Source organism: Periplaneta americana, chromosome 8 (genome assembly GCF_040183065.1).
Source record: "Periplaneta americana isolate PAMFEO1 chromosome 8, P.americana_PAMFEO1_priV1, whole genome shotgun sequence".
Classification (NCBI taxonomy): Eukaryota; Metazoa; Arthropoda; class Insecta; order Blattodea; family Blattidae; genus Periplaneta; species Periplaneta americana.
Genome location: NC_091124.1, coordinates 51603843 through 51619021, shown reverse-complemented (window position 1 = coordinate 51619021; position 15179 = coordinate 51603843). Strand labels below are relative to the sequence as shown.

At 35.0% G+C, this 15179-nt stretch overlaps 1 protein-coding gene across 1 annotated transcript in view; it reads left to right on the top strand.

Moving 5' to 3' along the window:
* Positions 1-15179, top strand: part of Cad99C (cadherin 99C) — a 466185-nt gene that overhangs the window by 168182 nt on the left and 282824 nt on the right. The window contains exon 2 of the mRNA XM_069832876.1: positions 7416-7515. The gene's annotated coding sequence lies outside the window, so the exon portion shown is untranslated. The remainder of the gene's footprint in view (positions 1-7415; positions 7516-15179) is intronic.

The following is a 15179-nucleotide window of genomic DNA, read 5'->3' as shown; positions in this document are numbered from 1 at the left end:
TCCTAAAAATGAACATATTTCCTTCATAGAAATGGATGTACAAATATGGAATACTATTAACAACTTACAAAATTAACAAAATTGTAAAATCAAAATGGTCTCTACTAAGAAAAGCACAAAACAAGCATTCATAATCTTCATTAGAAAGTGTTTTCCAACGTACTGAATCCAAATGATCGCCTCTCACGTTTTTCTCTAATTTGTTTTATGGCTTCTTGCATTGCCTTTTCATTCCACGGTTTTCTAAGTTTGTTGGAAGGTGAGGTTTTCCCTCCCGCTACAGGTGCCAACACTAGTAAAGAAACAGAAAACCAGGGTATATAAATGGAATACTAATAATATTAGTATTTGATATTTGTGACACACTGATGTTGTCATAACCTCAAAACATAATTTAAAAACGAAATCAATTAAACATACATTGGTGTAAATGTAGATTATTTCTCTTTTAAGACTATGTATCCCTAATCTTACTAACATTCAGGAATAACAATGTATATTCAAGAAAAAAACTTACCGCAGAAATTTTCCCTGCTTATTGCAAAACACAAAACAAAACATATAAGGAAATACATAAAACAAAATCACAATCGTATTTCGTTGTGCAGATAACGTAAATATATTGTAAAAACAACTCTCTAATTTGAGAAAAACAAACTGAATATTAATCGTCAAGAACAAAACAAAAAAACAATTCATAAAGCAAAACTTTTGTTGCTTATATAATGTAAATAATTATATTATAGATACAACTCTCTAATTTTAAAAGACATGATATTGAAATAAAGTTATAAAATATTCTTGTCAATCCCACTAGGACAGTCGTTGTTAATCTTTTTTGAGTCACGGACCCCTTCGAAAATCTAGTGAAAGATATGGATTACTTCCTAGAAAAATGTAAAAAAAAAAAAGTGAGAAACAATTTTAGATAGGCCTACGCTTCTGCATTTTACGTTGAAACAATATAGTTAATATAGACTACATATTAATTTTTATATGACTTTCACGGAGCCCCTGAAGCCCATCCAAGGACCTCCAAGGGGTCCATGGACTCCAAGCTAAGAACCCCTCCTGTGACAGAGTGGCCGCCACTGAACTCCTCGCCTGCCCAGTACATGCCCGCCTCGCCCAGGGCACGCCCGAGTCCTGCCCGCCTGACCGCCTATGGTAAAGGCCATTCGTTATCTCGTGAAACCTACTTGCGCGTGAGGGGAATAAAAAGTGAACTTGGATGCTTCTCTCCCCCGCTATAGTAGAGGAGACAAGACCTGTTCTGTGACTTTATCATGCACCGTGACTATAACACCAATGAGTATGGAGGGGGAAGATAGGTTTTTGTCTGAGATTAACTTCCATGTCGGTAGATTCATATAATATTAACCATCATGAAACAAACTCTCTTTCTAATTGCTCATTCTTTCCCCTCGCACAGCTCACGTGCCAGTTCTCGCCTCCCCATTTGTGCCTATCTAGCTCACTTATCCCCACCATAAGGTTCTTGCTATGAATTAAGGCGCACGCATCCGTTTACGTAGTTTCACGAGCTAACGAATGATCTATATGAGCGTAAGCAATGTATATTTTAAGTATGTTCAGTAGCATAAAATATAGATTTTTTGATATAGTATTTTACACTAATGACAGATATAATATATTGTTTGTGTTTTATAGTTTAGTGAACTATTTTTAAATATGGATTCGTCGTTAGATAGAGAAACTACTGCAATGCCGGTTCCGAAAAATAACAAAAAATTGCAGAATAAATTTAATGGTGAATGACTGAAACATATTCGTCATTAATAAAAGGAAAAACGATTATAGTAGTCACTTTACTGTGTGCTCTTAGTATTTTAGCGTTTTTCACTTAGATGAAAATTACATTAAAACATGCGAACACTGCTTTGCAGAGAGGGATTAAAAATCATATGATAAAATATTGATAATTTCTTAAGGATTTAGGTACAGCTTACAGCAGTAAAAGTTTTGGAAATATTCAACATTTTTTCCCTCCATTATTGTACCTTTTACAATAATGAAAATTGGTATGTGTAAAACACTGTCCTTCTGCTATATGAAAAAATAAACATTTTTATTCGTTAAAAAATTATTTATATATATTTTTTTTCAAAATTCAAAATGGTACCAGTTTACTGTGCGGTGATGAAGCGTTTCCCTCATAACTCATAATTTTTTTTATTTTAGTAGGTTATTTTACGAATCTTTATCAACATCTTAGGTTATTTAGCGTCTGAATGAGATGAAGGTGATAATGCCGGTGAAATGAGTCCGGGGTCCAACACCGAAAGTTACCTAGCATTTGCTCATATTGGGTTGAGGGAAAACCCCGGAAAAAACCTCAACCAGGTAACTTGCCCCGACCGGGAATCGAACCCGGGCCACCTGGTTTCGCGGCTAGACGTGCTAACCGTTACTCCACAGGTGTGGACATATAACATAACTCATAAATATTTTAACTTTTTCATGTTCTTTCTCTTTTATTTTATTGCTGAAACTCATGTTCACAATATCATGCTCTTTCAACTACATTCCTTAATAAATAATATATATACTTTTTTTTTTTCATTTTGTGTTAGAAGAAAATACTGATATTTGACCATTTTTAAATGAATTTATTTTTTATCAATCTATCAAATGTAGAAAAATGATCTTGCATCATATTGTAGATATAACATACACAAATACACACAAAAAATTTCATCACAAAATGTTGGATAGTTTTTTAGTTATGTGGGAAAATCTTCATCACTTCACAGTGAACTGAATTTCGAGAAAAAAATGTAAATAATTTTTTTAAACCGTAAAAATATTTTTTTTCATATAGCAGAAGGACAGTGTATTACACATACTAATTTTCATTATTGTAAAAGATACAGTAATGGAGGAAAAAATGTTCAATATTTCCAAAATTTTACTGCTGTTAGCTGTACCTAACCCCCTAAATTAGCTTCTGATATCCCGATATCTTTGGGGAAAAACTTGGCAACCCTGAGAGTATATAAGAAAATGTTAATAGATATTATTAAGCTATTACTATTTCTTATTATTTTAGAAAATTCAGACTGAACATTTGTCTGTGGGTAGATCTAAGATTATCTGCATAACTGCACATGAAACTGTGAAAGCCATGTGAACCGTGAAGACGTGACCAGATTGCCCTCTACATGCGAGATTCTAATATTGGTAGAATATCCTCGCATGTGTGCAGACGTAACTGAACACAGAGTAGTCTTTCATGAATGCTTCTGAAGATTTCATGCTGGATGAATGATTCCACGAACTTCTTTACAACCTAAATAAATACATTACGATCTCAGCCATACACGCAACTGGCTCTCGAATAACCGGCTTTCGTAACGTGGATGAGAATATACTGGACGTTTGTCGTTATTTGTATACCGAGAACGAGATTCGCTGTGAGGTCATGAACACTGGAGCCACAAGCAGATCGCTGATTTCCGATCGTGACAATCTCACAGAGCTCATGTTACCTATCTCACACGATATACCGTGGGATCATGACAGGATGTTGTTACCTCTTCACTTCAACGATTGTATTGTCCACTCAGATTCCGATAAATGATTTCTCTTGCTAAAGCAATATTGTATTTTGTGACATAAGCCCCTTCATCGTGTAATTTCCCCTTTAAGATTTTAAATTGAAATTATACGTATGTTAAATTAGACACCGTATACGTCCCTATTTTTGTAACATACCATACAGTGGGGGTTATGCGGCGGGTCAGTAACTCGCCCATGTAAAAAATATAAGTATTAAAAACGCCAAAGGAAATAGCCGGACAGCGGTTGTGGCCTATCCCCAATATTGTTCCATATATATATATATATATATATATATATATATATAGATATATAGATATATAGATAGATATATAGATAGATATATAGAATTATCCAGGAATGGCAAACTTTACACCCTAAAAGTATTAAAATTAAATAAATCAATAAATACCATACTATTTGCTGACGACCAGGTTTTGTTCGCCGAATCTGAAAATGATCTGCAAGAGAATGTAACAAAACTAAATAAAGTTTTGGAAACCTTTAATATGAAAATATCTATCAATAAAACCAAAGTAATGGCTATGGAAGGAAAATACAACAGAAGAGCTAAAATCGTTATAAAAGATCAGTTAATAGAACAGGTGAATACTTTTAAATACCTGGGATGCGACCTATCCATATACAATTGGAACCAAGATCTTGACAACAATGTAATAAAATATAATTCAATAAATGGATGTATTAACAGATACTTAGGAAATTCAATGAGGAAGGAGGTCAAACTCAGATTGCATAATATAGTATCGAAACCTATGTTACTTTATACAGGGACATCATTTTATTTTTACTAACATTTTTAATATTAACCTGGTTATACCTTTCTATTAACGATTGAAACCGGAAACACCGTTTGCTACACTTTCCACGACGGAGTTCGATGATACTGGCGTAAAATACAAATCACTTTACTAGGTATAGGAGGGAAGAAAAGTAGTTCATCCATTTATGTAAACTAAGAAATATCGCAATTTTGAATTTGATAATTTTCATTAGGTTTTTGTTTAATCAAAATACAGTACTGTATTAACACTTGGTGTTTTACACACGAATTGAGCTATCCATTCGTAAGTATTAATTATGCAGTGTATATTGTACTGTTACAACACATTAGCGTACTATATAGAGAATGAAGTTAAATTGAAAAATAATTATAATATGGATATTTAAACACATTTTAGAAAATTGTGGCCGTTCATTTCGATATAGGCTTCAGTTCTTTTGTCCATATTATCGCACTATAGACTATTGTACCTAATTCCAATTACCAGTTTCGTCCTTCGTACGAGTAACTCGTGTTGAAATAATTCTGTACCTACTCTATAAAAGAGTACCTTACGTACTGTAAATTCAATCTTCACTTCTGCCCGATCCGAAAAGATAAAATCACTCAGAAATACTATCTACTGTCCGTTCAAGTGGTTTTGTCGCAGGGTTGTAGAAAGGGGAGGGGAAATCACGTGACAGTTAATTACTTAAGGATGCCCTTTTATTTAAGTTATTTTAAACACTTGAATAATATTACGTAGACGTCCAATTCCTAACAGAAATTAATGTTTTCAGAAAAGAGCTAAGATAGCCCAGCTACTAGACTTTACAAAGGGGCGAACAGAAGCAGGTGGGGGATACCGGGATGCGACATAGGGAAACGGACGACAGTACCGTACGAAAATATAATTCAATATTGAAAGCTCTTTCGTCACTGGAAAACGCGAACATATTTCTGAAACGTACTATACCCAGTAACTCAGTACTGCTTACGCGCCTTCGGCTCTGTGTCGTGAACGGTTGGAAGTTTACTAGTGGAAGGGGTGGGAGTGAAGTACATTCCAAAACTCAGGTACAATAAAAATTGAAGTAAAAATAAAATGATGTCCCTGTAGCAGTGAAACCTGGATAATGAGGAAAAAAGACAAAAATAAAATTGAAAGCTCAGAAATGAGATTTATGAGACTGCTATTAGGAGCATCTCTAAGAGACAGAGTGAGAAGTGCAGACATAAGAACGGCACTGGGTGTAAGAAGTAGTATAGTGCAAGAGGCAATTCAATATCAAAAGAACTGGCAAGAGCATGTCAACCGAATGTCCCCTGACAGACTACCGCAGCAAGCTTTCTTTTATAAACCAAATGGAAGACGGGATATAAGACGGCCGAGAACCAGATGGAAAGACCAGTTTCAAGAATAAATGTCTTCGGCGCGGAACGGGATAAATCCCAATCTTTGGAAAGGCAGAATAAGAAGAAGAAGGAGAAGAAGAAGAAGATACCTTTCATACTGATAAAAATGGCAACACTGTGCAGAGACTGCTTTTTGGAAAGAAGTCATATCTGATCACATTGGACCAATTTTTTCAACGGAACCTTGTTTATATGTGTTGTGTGTGTAATATCATTACTAATGAATCAATAGTAATGATACTGCAGTAATGCAATAAAACTTAAATGAAAGTTGCAGAAATAATTCGAGAACAAACTGCGTCAGCCGATTTTATCAGAATAGATTTGTCTATCTGCCGGTAATAGAACTCATATTCTTTGCGAAATCCGACGTTGATCTGCAACCGGTTTCGTTTTCTTACATTCTGTGTAGTGTTTACACTATATCGCCGAGATTTGTTCTGTGGTAGTATCGATTAACATAGACTTTAAAAAACAAACTCAAAAGATACATTTACAATTATACTGGACTTTTCCAATAGTCTTACAAAAATTTTGAACTCAATGCAAAACAAGTTCTGAACAAATTAAATTGTATAAAACATTATTTTGTTCTCATTGTTTTACAAAGAGAAACTAGATCCAAAGATAAACGTAAAAGGCTTAGGCCATGTGACCAATTTTGTCTCATGCAAGTCTTCTACTTGTCAATGTTGATTGTATAGCGACTGAATTGTAGTAGCATTTTCATTGAGTGCTGTTTTTTATTTGTGTATAATTGAATGATGTAGAGAAAAAGTAATACAATTGAAGGCCTCAGAGCCATAGTAGGCCAAGCGCCATTTATAAAAAAACGGAGAAAGCAAGAATTAAAGTTAAATAAATACGATAGTTTAATGAAGATTGACTTATCATTTAGTTTTAATATGCATATTTTATATTACTTGCTGCATGTTTAATAGAATTAAGGTATTCACTTAATTTTAAACCTTGTTTCCTATCTTTTGAATATATGGCGCTTGACCCACTATGGCTCTGAACCCTTCATTATCAGTAAAAACTCAAAATAAGAAATGCTTACTAGGTCAATAAATGCCTACTCAAAAAGAAAAATAAGGTACTGAATGCGATTGAAGGATATGAAATAATCATCATTTTAAAGTTTATTCAAGATGGAACTTTATGTCCCATGGTACCTTCCGTCTCTCTTTTAGCATCTTTAGTATACAATTCGTCATTCACCACGTTCGTCTATTGAACCATTTTTCCTCCTCCACTAATTAGGTATTACAACGTAATTTACTGCACACAATTGAAGGCAATCTAAATACATGTTCAATACTGATTAAATGGTTTATGTTTCATTAAAATGATTTGATGAATTCACAGTATTAAATATTAGTAAACCGAGAACAGACAGTAAAAAATATTGAATTTGTATCTAATACAAATCCGATGTACTGCTTTGAATATTAGTTTCGAACAAATCCACGATATAGGCTTACCATAAAATTGGATTCTTAATATATTACGGACGGTATATTCTAAAATATATATATATATATATATATATATATATATATATATATATATATGGTATGTGTGTTGAAATGTATGCATTCTAAAAATTTTTAATTCACTTCTTTTTATTTTTCAGGGAGGTGAGTCGTCGATCAATCGATAAAGCCTGTATATAGATAGATGTTGGAAGATATATTTTCCGAACAGACACTGTCATCTATCAAAATCAACGTGTGGTGAGTAGCCGTACAGTCAGTTCCATATATTTTTATGCTTTTCAATAAAATAATCCACAAATAAAGATGTGGTGCCTATAAGGTCATGGCGGTGCTGCTTTATGGACGTGAGTCATGGAATTTGACTAGAAAGTAGCAAAGCCACATAATACAAGCGGTAGGGATGAGATTCCTCCGAGCAGTGAAGGGCTGTACTATGTTAGAGCATATTAAAAATGAAGATCTACTTTGTCATCGGTAATGATAGTCACATGTTCACTTTGTCATCGGTAATGATAGTCACATGTTCACTTCGTCATCGGTAATGATATTCACATGTTCACTTCATCATCGGTAATGATCGTCATAGGTTCACTTCGTCGCTAATTATCGTCATAAGTTCACTTCTTCGCTAATTATCGTAATAGATGTTTTCATTATTGATAATGATCTTCACATGCTCAATTCATCACCGCTAATGATCATTAGAGCTTACTTCATCATCTGTAATGATGGTCATAAGTAGACATCGTCGCTAATGATTGTCACAGGTAGATGTCCTTGTTAATGAGCGCCACAGATAGAAGTAATAACTAATGATCGCTACGGGTAGACGTCATCGCTAATGATCGCCACGGGTAGACTTCATCGCTAATGATCGCCACGGGTAGACGTCATCGCTAATGATCGCCACGGGTAGACGTCATCACTAATGATCTTCACGGTAGATACCATCGCTAATGACCGCCACGGTTAGACGTCATCGCTAATGATCTTCATGGTAGATGTCATCGCTAATGATCGCCACGGGTAGACGTCATCGCTATTGACCGCCACGGATAGACGTCATCGCTAATGATAGTCACAGGTGGACATCATCGCTAATGACTGTCACAGACAGACATAATCATTAATGATCGCCACTGTTAGACGTCATGTCTAATGATCGTTACCGGTAAACATCATCGCTAATGATCGCCACGGGTAGATTTCATCGTTAATGATCGCCACGGATAGATGTCATCGCTAATGATAGTCACAGGTGGACACCATCTCTAATGATGGTCATAGATAGACAATCATTAATGATCGTCACTGTTAGACGTCATCATGTCTAATGATTGTTACCGGTAGACGTCATCGCTAATGATCGCCACGGATAAACGTCATCGCTAATGATAGTCACCGGTAGACTCATCAAGGCTAATGATCATCACCGATATTACGTCATCATGTCTTATTAATCGAAAGTTCTCGTTGTTATCGCCCTGTTCTCACACTCTGTAACTTTAATGTTCTTCAACGCTTTAAGAATTAAAAAAAAAAAAAAAACATTGCTGTCGAATTTCAGTTCAGTATTAATTTATTAATTACAAATTTAGTTAATCATATATAGGAAAACAAGGAAAGACGTGTGGGCGCTGTTAAATTTAATTCACTGATCTCAAGAAATAATGCCATTATTCTATGCAGGTAATTGAAGTGTTTCTTATATACTACAAATGTGCAAATTAGCTGCAACAGAAGAACTAGGTAACGTTCTAATGAACTGGTAACACTAGTTTGGAGGTGCTGTAATTAAGATACTGCTAAATAACGTTGCAAGGTTTTTAAAATGCAAATATGGGACAGATCCACTATTTAATTAAAGGAAAATCCGAGGAATTAAGGGATACAAATCTATGAACACCATCTTAGAGAAAACGCTAGCTATGTTAAAGCACAATATGGGGAAAAGCACCTTAGTCTGAATGTATTACTAATCATCTGTTTATTTGCATTTTAAAATTTAGAAGGCACGTCAATAGTACACGATGGAATTCAGATTGATTAAATGTAATTGCAAGGGCTGCGTTCATATAAATTATTAAATAAATCTTCTATTTGTCCAAATACGTCTTCTTTATTTCATGCGGAAGAGAATCACTCATTCTGATTTCAAATACTTTTCACTTTTTCATATACAGTACACACAATCCAACAATATTACTGTACCAATAATCGTCCACAGCTATTGAATAGAAAATATAGCGGTGTTGCACTGAAACGGAAAAAGCTGGAGACTTAAATTAATTATCTTCGTTGTCACTATTCTATTGACAATGTTGTTAATAAGAAAGTGGTTGTTTGCTGTGGTATTTCTAAAACACGATATGCATTTAAAAAATGGCCATCTGTAACACAATGTTCGTAAATACGGAATTTTTTGTGTTCCATATGAGATAAGCTCTTTGGCCTCAAATACGGGACAACCCTTACAATATGGGACACCTGGCAAGTCTACTACTAAAATAATAATGCGTGAAATGCAAAGGAATCTTAAAGCGGGTCGTCGTTGTGTTCTTGAGACGCATTTTTTTTACTAAGAATATATTTATGTGTGCTTTATCCGCTGATACATTTTTATACATACGGCTAATGAATATGAACAAAAATCCGTCGAATAGTTTACAAAAAAATCGCTGTACACAAATAGGTGGACGGTCTACCAAATTCACACTTTTGGTGTCAGATCTGAAAACGTGAATTTCCGCAAAACTCTTGAAGTCGACTATTTTGCAGTGTCACCTTTATTTCTCCTTATACTTTAGTAAGGGAGAAATTTAAAGAATGGGGAAGAATGGAGGAAATTTCTGTGGATGGCCGCGATGTATTTCGGATCTTTAAGATAAGGAAGACGAAGCCATCAACTACCAGAAAGCGCGAACAATCTGTAACACGATGTGCAAACTGAGAAATTATCTAGTGCACTAATGACATAATACTCTGGAAGTAGCTCAGACCTCCCCAAGCTACTAGTAAGCACTAAAACGTTTTCAACAATCATAATGCAAGAACTAAATGGCATTAAGCAAGTTCCCTGTACACTTGGCAAAAACAATTTGACATGATATTTTTGTACTTCGAGGAGTTGTTGATGCGTCTGTACTCAAGTCATTAGTATGTCTGCTAAGACGTAAAGTTTTTCTTTCTAACCTACTGACTTTGAACCCCAGATGTCTTTCTGGTGAATGTTGTCTGGTGACATAATGCCTCTTCATTCAAACCTCTTGTTTAAAAAAAAACATGTAAACAATACACTCACGCCTTGCATAGACCAGCTGACGTGGTGTACACCATCAGGTGTCTGCAGTATCATTTACTCTTCTCAAAGACTCAGTAATAGCTCGTCAGCTGACGGTTTTCACGAAAAGAATCGGAGTTTAATCCTAGACACATCCTTTGCTGCAAAGCAACTCTGGCAGGTGTTCTAGTAGACTATATTACCACACTTTCTTTTTCTGCCTTTCCTCTAGATAGTGGTAGTTTAAATGAATGTTTGGTAAAGTATTACAACACATGACATTTTTATCATTGAATAAGTTTGACACAACTGAATGTATTTTTCTCATATAGTGTGGGAAACTTTTAGTGATGCATCAGCATTTTATATTTTGCTTAATAATGAGATTTAATTGAAGAGAAATATAAAAGCATGCAGTCTATAGTGGCAACGTAGTTATCAAGAGACTCAATCTCCTGCGAACAGACTACTTGATTCCGTAAAGTAAAGAAAACAAGATCTAGCACGATTGCCCTCAGAAGCTGAGGCATTGACATATGATGATATTCTGTCTTTGAAAATAGTCGTAATTAGAGTTTCAGTAACATTAATGACAGAAATGCCAAATCTTAATGGCTGTATTAATAGCAGTAATACTAAAGTAACGAAAAAAATTGCCAGGTAAATTACATAAAAAGATATTTTAGCATAAATGGTAACGGTAGCATGCAATAAAAGCCAATGTTGTCGTATCTGGAGTTAATTGATGACGACAAAGATGGTTAGTAATTTTAATTTTAATTTTAAATAAATGTATTCACTGTGGATAGTGGTTGTGGAAATAAACGGATTGATGTCGGTATAAAAATAATTGTAACCAGGAATTATCTTTGGAAAGAAAGTGTGACAACACGGCTTGACATTACAAGTATTGATGCGTGCCATAAACATATATCCAAAACAAAGCTTCCCGTCTGGGTATTAATGTGACGCGCTGGCTGTACAGTTATATTTCCTAACTTACAGGAAGAACAGCAACTAAGATAAATCCTAAGAAAAATAAACTTTTTCTTCATAGTGTCAACTGCCACAAAAGGGTAAACGAGTCAGTTTTTAAGTGGAATGTCCTAAGACAAATTTATGGATATTCAATAAAAAAAAAGCCTGTCTCCATCTGAATATATCAATGCGGTGAAGATGCAGTACGGTCAGTTCCAGGAAGAACATTCAACACAACCCGTAGCCGCCATCCAGGCTGTGACGAGACTGAAACACTAGGACATGTGTTGGGTTTCTGCCGAAAGACTGAGTTACTGCGGAACAACCGCCATCACAGGGCAAGGACATGACATCCTAAGACAACAAGGATTAGAAGTCTATGAAGAACTGCATTGTATCTCGGAAGATGATTCAACAAGACGGGCAGATATTGTTGTCATTAATAGAAAAAATAACACAGGAATGATATTAGAGCCGACTATCAGGTTTCAGAGATATGCACAACAGCCAAAACTTACTGATGTTGAAAAAAGAATTATCTATGAACATTGCATTCCTTATTTTAGAAAGCAGTATAACATCATGACTAATCGTTGGTTAGTACAAGAACTACTTTTTGGAATTCGTGGTACCATCTCCAAATATACCTATAACGTGTTAAAATAATCAATGGGATTCACATTTTACAACACTGAGAAAATCCTTAGAGAAATTCTGAAGAATTCAATTCAAATTTTGTAATTCCCATCTCCATTTCAAGTATTACAATTTCACCTTCTCTTTAATTTACATTTAAAAATTATTGTCTGTAACATTCATTGTTTCATTGTATGTGTTCGTTTTCTGGATCCTTATGGTTACCCTTACTGAAGGGCAGATGGTTTTATTTAATAAATCCGATATATAACTTCTACGTATACTGTAAGCCTGAGCACCATTTTTTTTTCCGCAGAATACAAACGTACTGTAACGATAATTTAACAAAGAAAACGCGTAGTTTTAACAATTAGGTAGCTAAAAATGCAAGAAAGTTTTGACATCCGTTTCGCCAAATTTCGACCAGGAGCTGTTACTCTATGGACTGTTAATTTACTAGAGAATTCAAGCACAATGATCTGTTTCGAGATTAACTCTGGTTTTGCAAATACTAAACTACGACGCTGTATCTATACCTTTCTAAAATCGGGTATAATTTTCCTGCAGACAGTGAAAATACTTCAGTTTTAACGTTTCAAATTCTTTGCGCTCCGTTAAGCATAATTTTTATTTCTCTCTTCCTTCAACACGGAATATTTTTATCGCTTCACAAAGCACCAAAAACGGATCGTTTGAATATCTAACAGCGTGACTTCACTTACGAACTCACTAACAAATTCAGTCTTTATCCTATAATATTCGAGTCAATCCTATCCAAATAAGATGGCAATTATTACCACCTCGTCATGAATTGCGGTAGTCTCCACATTCTGACCATTTATGAGCAAAAGAAGCATAATTCCAACATATACGGATTCTCTAGTTTATATGGTTAAGAGGAGGATTTTCTCGATTTCTTGGATTCTGATTCCGATCCCAGGCGCCAGACTTCTACAACACAGAGACACAAAAGTTGATCTCACTCTATGACAACTGTCTTAAATCCGGTGAAGAAAATGTTGAAAAATAGCTCCACAATTGCTGTGTCTGTTCCAATAAATCTTTCCATGAAATTGTGTTTTCCTTCTTAAACGTCCCAGGAAAACTCACTTTCTGGACGCGCCTCATAATTAAATTTATTATCCTTGGCTGATATTTTGCTAACAACTTAGCCTTCTAAACTACTATAAAGTGTTCGAAAAATATATCAGCAAGAAAGGCCAGTCTAAGAAGTCAAAATTTCGATTTCTCGTCTTGCAGGTACTGGTATATTAGAAGTTGGGAGGTATCCACTGGTTTTGAGTAATAATATATTTACGTTCGCTCTGAGAAAAATCAGGGGAAGGGGTGCAATAAGTGAGTAAGCTACCGAAGCAGTGGTTGTTACACAATTCGACACGCGATTAAAGAAGCAGGGTTGCAACAGCTGCTAGATTACGTCACTTAAACGTCCCACTTACGGTCTATGTTTATTTTCACTAGTAACATTTGTCATTCTTGTTAGTCTATTAGTATGATTATTATTATTATTATTATTATTATTATTATTATTAGTGTTATTCTTATTATTATGAGTAACCCGCCAGTGAACGGGTCATAAAATGTTAAGTAACTGCACGGGTGAGTCCTATAATGGTTTTATTCTTCTATAAAGTTAACATCATAAATTATTGAATTTCAAAAATTTCAGAGTAGTATAACCTATAACAATTGAGTCATAAATACATATATACCAATACAGCAATTCGCAATCTTTGCCTTGTGTCTTATTTTGTACTGCGCTTAAAATGATGTCCAATGTAGGGGATACATTAATAAAAGCCACCGGCGTGGCTCAGTCGGTTAAGCCGCTTGCCTGTCGGTCTGAAGTTGCGCTCGGGCGCGTGTTCGATCCCCGCTTGGGTTGATTACCTGGTTGGGTTTTTTACGAGGTTTTCCCCAACCGCAAGTTGAATGCCAGGTAAACTATGGCGAATCCTCGGCTTCATCTCGCCAAATACCATCTCGCTATCACCAATCTCATCGACGCTAAATAACCTCGTAGTTGATACAGCGTCGTTAAATAACCAACTACAAAAACATTCATAAATGGTGCGCCGTATTATATCACGTCCGAAATAATCAGGTTTCTTGAATTTCGTAACCATTTGCAATGCAGTCTGAGTTTCATTTTTAGGAGTGCTATACTCGGTTATATTGATAGAAATTATTTTCTTCGCTAATGATATGGAAACACCCATAGGGCGAACAGTTTTAGCAACTGGCGAATCACATTTGCCTTTTCCTTCACTGAAAAAAATAAGTATACATTTTTTTTTATAATATGTGCAGCTTTTCTCTCTAATGAATGACCTCTTCCAACAGAAGAAGTACCAACATTACAAATTGTCATCACTATGCTGTTCACTCTTCAACAGACTCCCATGGTTGCCACATATTTAATTAAATTTAATATACACTAAGAAAACTAACAGATAATGCAAACTATGTGTAGGCTACTCCAAGTCGTTACAGAACTCGCAACTATGTGGTGTTATGCCTCTGCGCTGGACGAACGAAACAGCAGTAACTTGTGTGCCTTCTGCTTTCAGCCCCCATCCCCTAGTTTTTATCCGAGCGAACGTACAATAGTTGCTTTCGATTTTACAAGAATTTGTATTTCTCGAATGGGGTAAGTATATGCATGGTATTGTATTGTATTGTATTTATTAACATTCCATGGTATTCATACATGCTTACAGCTAGAATATGGAACAAGTCAAAAAACTTAATACTATTATAAAATCTTAATTTATAGTCACAGTCTAGATGAAATATATACAGACGAGATTTACAATATAGTCTACTAGTACAACACATAGTTTTAGTATCAATTTCATGAAGTGTTATTGAATGTCATGAATTCACCTACAGAATAGAAGTTGTGAGAAATTAGGTACTTCTTTAATTTGACCCTAAATAATTTTATGTTTTGAGTTTCATTTTTTATATCGATAGGGAGGCTATT